Source organism: Oxyura jamaicensis, chromosome 1 (assembly GCF_011077185.1).
Source record: "Oxyura jamaicensis isolate SHBP4307 breed ruddy duck chromosome 1, BPBGC_Ojam_1.0, whole genome shotgun sequence".
NCBI lineage: Eukaryota > Metazoa > Chordata > Aves > Anseriformes > Anatidae > Oxyura > Oxyura jamaicensis.
Genome location: NC_048893.1, coordinates 99,078,798 through 99,083,476, shown reverse-complemented (window position 1 = coordinate 99,083,476; position 4,679 = coordinate 99,078,798). Strand labels below are relative to the sequence as shown.

Below are 4,679 nucleotides of genomic sequence, written 5' to 3'. Positions count from 1 at the left end.
GTTTAAAAAGAAGATTGGAGTCATGTGAACTCAAAGGGACCAATTATTTTTTCAGCTGTACTGGTCTTTCAGCCTAAAGGCACCTGCTGAATTACTCCTACTCTCATTTCAATCCAGAAAATTCACAGGTGGTTTGTATTAGATTATGGGGAACTTCATAATCATCACTTTGTTGTTACTACTTCTCTGCTCACTGTATTTCAGTGCTTTGATCAGGGGACTGGTTTTGTTTATAGTCACAGATGGTTGCTGTTTGACAGGCTGACAGGCAAAGTAAATAGGCATGGAAATAAAATATTCCTTTGTTTTGGTGGATCAGGCCAATGTCACCAGTTGTCATGTGGGTAGACACTGCTTGATAATGCTTCTGGATGTGTTAGGATGGGGAGAGGATATTGTATATAATCATGCACTAGAATCTTGCATCATTCTTTCCTGGGCACAGGAAATCCTGTTGAAGATTTGATCAACAAATTTGAGTGTACAGTTAAATTGCACTGTTACTTTTACATTTAAGGTGGTAAGTGGTGCCATTATATAGCACTGTGAAATTTTAAGGAGTTAGTCTGGAAAAATCCCATCTGGCAGAGATGTGCTTGATCCTGCATATCACTGGGAGTTTGGAGGACAGATCAATAGTAGGATGAAATGCTAGATAATTATTGTGTGTCTATGCTTATATCTATTGTCTTGCCTCCACAGCGCATGAAAGGAATTTTGCAGAAACAGAAAAACAAACAAAAAAATATGAACACAAACTGCTTTAGTCAGCAAAGATGCAAATACTAATATAGCATATAAACTAGTAACCTAAGTGTTATAAATCTGTTTTAATGACAACTTTCATTATTATGAAAGGAGAAATCCAATAAATCAATAGGAATTTTGAAATTGCTGAAGTACTTTAGATTAAAATGGACTGTGCTATGACATTTGTGGAAACTCTTAGAAAAAAAGGTACCATCTGGTAAGTGAACTCTCCTGAGGTAATTTTGTGGGATTGGAAATTTGGTTTTCTCTAATGAAATTGTTACTGATGTACTGAGGTGATATGACATTGTTTCCTTTTTGACAGGTTAGTTGGTAATGGAGAAATTCTTACAGCTCCTGAAACAATGGGTTTATTTTAAAGGGAAAGAATTTAAGTAGTTCTATTTCTTTACATTGGTATATATTACAGTTTTGAAATTGAAGTTGATTTCTTTGGTAGGTAAAAAAAAAAAAAAAAAAAAAATCATCAACATATTTAGTTTAAATATTAAGAAAAAATGTGTAAAATGCAAATTTTTGTTTTAAAATATTTACAGTAACATCAGTACAATCTGAAAATTAACACTGTACTTTTTTATGGATAACTACTGAAGGTATTCAGTAGTATAAATGCATACTTCTGGGTTAAGTAGAATTCTGTGTCTATCAGTGGAAACAATCAAAAATCCAGAAAGAAAGAAATATCTCCATAAAATAAAATAAAAATTGTTGTCTGTTTCAAAAAAAATTAAAGAAGAAATGGGGAGAGGGGTCAGAAGAGTAAGTAGGAACTCTCATGAAGAAATAACCACCAACTGAGCATACAAAAGTATGCAAGAAGTGCTTATATTGAGATTTATTTTTTTATTTTTTATTTTTTTTTCAAAATATTCAAAGTAGATGCTGATGCTTTTTTGTTTTATTTTTTTTAACTTCAAGTATTGAAAGAATGAAAGGAGGAAAACAAACAAAATACAGAAGGCAGATCTGTGTAGTAATGAGTACCTGAAAACAGGATTGACCTTGATTAAGTCAATCTGAACTGGAAAGATTTTTCTTTTATTTGTATCTTTATTAAATTCTCTTCTCCTTTCCGTCAGGTTTTGTTCTCCCAGAATCTGCAAAAGGCTGACTTTCTCACTTTTTTATCCGTAAGTTATGAACCAAATAGTATATCAGAATACATTTGAAAATTTTAAAAGTTTTTATTATTGAATTGTGTTATAAAATGGGACTTCAGGCTTTTCTGAGCAATTTGTGAAGGTTGAAACAGAGATGCTATCATTCATGTAGGCTTATGCTTTGTTTTCAAATAAAATCACAATTTAATTCTGTTTACTGTAGCAAACAGTAGCAAACATTTGTAGCAAACTGCAAATCTCATGTAGATCAGTGAGATAAACATACTGATATAAATATTTGTGGGATACGTCCTATGGTATTACTTTTTACTATTTTTGGCACCAGAACAGTTTGTATTTCTGTATTTAATTTTCTTGCACTTATCTTCCTTAAAATTTATATATATATATTCAAAATGAAAATAAAGTAAAATAACTAAACCATTATTTAAGTTTAAATTATGACTAAGCTGTTATTCTTGCTAGTAGTAACAAAAGTTAAGTGCAAATGCTGAAAATTAAATTATCATCCATCTACAATTCCTCTGTAGACATAATAGTTTTGTTGTTGTTGTTTTGTTTTTTAATTCATCTTAGTTATTTTTTTCACTTTTCTCCCTGTGTCTATAACTTCAGAAAAAATCATAGGTAAATATTGTCCCTCATTTTAGAGAACTGGAAATCAGAAAAATCGTTCAGCTTGTTTCTTTGCATTAAATCAGCCTTGAAATAATTTATCCTTCCCATGAGCTTTTCAGATACACAGAACTCATTCATGCAGCTTCTGTGTAACTGGCACAGCTTTTATTTGATTTACTTATCCATGTGCTTCTGCATACTGACATTGGATCCCAGGCTTAATAGAATGCATGGCATGTCCTCATGATGTTTCAGATACTCTGGGTAAATCAGATCATTAAAATACAGCTTAACCTCATGGATCACACTAGAGTGTAAAAAAAAAAAAAATACAAAAAAAAAATCCTTTTGAAATTTTAAAATGGACAAAGGTTTTTCTTTAACAACTTCTACATTATATAGATTTCTACATAAGTCAAAACATTATGTATGCTGTGTTTGACATATTATTCCCTAAAACTCACAGTTTTGACTTCTCTCTCTGCAGTTTCATTTGGGATTTAATCTGGGGGAAGGGCCATCTTTTTGTGTTTTGTTTGCACACTGGTCTGCACAGTGGCCAGTCGGTTGGTTGGGGCTCCTTGTTGATATTGTTGCAAAAATAGGCTTGGTTTGCAATTGAAATCATCAATAGAAAAATATTTATTATGAAGTTTCCCAGTCTGATCAGGTTTTCTTCTGTTAATACCTTGGTTACTAAATGTAGAAAATAATTAAATAAAATTTGGAGCACATACTGTGATAAAACACGTGTAAATATATTGATGTTGTCTGACAGGTGAAACCATCTTTTGATTCATCTGAGCCCAGATTTCAGTTGTTGAAGCCTATCTACAGGCAGGAGGCACCTCAGAGCCAAGCAAAGTACAGAGCCCCCAGCTCCTCACATAGTTTTTTGGAATCACAGAACTGTAGGGGTTAGAAGGGACCTTGAAAGATCATCGGGTCCAACCCCCCTGCAAAGCAGGATCCTCAGAGCAGGCTGCCCAGGTAGGCATCCAGACGGGCCTTGAATATCTCCAGAGAAGGAGACTCCACAACCTCTCTAGGCAGCCTGTTCCAGTGCTCCGTCACCCTCACCGTGAAGAAGTTCTTTTGCATGTCAGTGTAGAACTTCCTGTGTTCGATTTTTGCATCCATTGTTCCTTGTCCTATCCCCACTAGCAAACTGAAGTCATATCAACACTCAAATGCTGCTGTGATCTGTTGCTACTTTATCAATGTGAATAGAGTCTTGCTCCGTGACCCGTACTTAGGTCAGCCCATGGAGATGTACTACATGGACATACATGTTACGCCTACATGCGGTTCATGCAGAATAGCAAGCACTAGGCAGCACCCTCAAGATTACTGGCAGAGCAAACAGAGCAAACATTCATACAAAATAATGAAGAAAGGGGCTGCTTTTCCACATGTGCTTTCTGCTTTAAAATAATCACATCCTCTTTACATATGAAATGATTGGGCCAACCCAGTAACACAGAGGAAGTTTAGCGCACAAAAAACAAACAAACAAAAAAGTTTAAAAAATATGATGGCAGAGATAAAAAAGGAGAGGATTACTTACAGCTTCACTGAACCTTGAACAAATGCAAACATAAACATGAAGTATTAAGATAAAACAGAAAGATATAAACCCTGTACTTTGCTGATCACCATGAATTTCTTCAGGTCTACGCATGACTTTAAAACAACTTTAGACCTCAAAAGCATTCATGAATCTAGGGTGTGAAGTGCTGATTTCTCTAAAAGATGAAGAATAGAAAATCACTATAGAAGTCAGACTTTTAAATAGCAAATTCAACAGGAAGGAGAGAGAGGAAAAAAAAAAATCTAAATGAAAATCTCTTCTGGACAAATATTTGACTTCTAATAATTTTAATTACACATCAGAAAATACGCTATCAATTTTCAAAAATATAGAATTTATGTGGAAACCTGATTGGAATATGTTTGTCAGGGAAGAGAAGGTCAGACCTGAAATATCTTCTATTGATTTGATTTCAAAGGTAGTCTTTCTGGATGTCAGACTTTGCATACCTATACAAAACATGATAAGAAGACTCACCAGATTCCCTTCAGAAAGAATATTTCCAGGAAGAATTTTACAGTGTTATCCAATTAGCCTTTTTGTAATTGCAAAACTATTCACAAAAACAGCTCATTGGG

At 34.0% G+C, this 4,679-nt stretch overlaps 1 long non-coding RNA gene across 1 annotated transcript; it reads left to right on the top strand.

Annotated features, from left to right (window-relative positions):
- Positions 1 to 241: 241 nt before the first annotated feature.
- LOC118160770 lies at positions 242 to 3,404 on the top strand. Its single transcript, XR_004747667.1, has 3 exons — positions 242 to 967; positions 1,851 to 1,901; positions 3,289 to 3,404. It is a non-coding gene; the product is annotated as an uncharacterized LOC118160770 (long non-coding RNA).
- Positions 3,405 to 4,679: the final 1,275 nt, after the last annotated feature.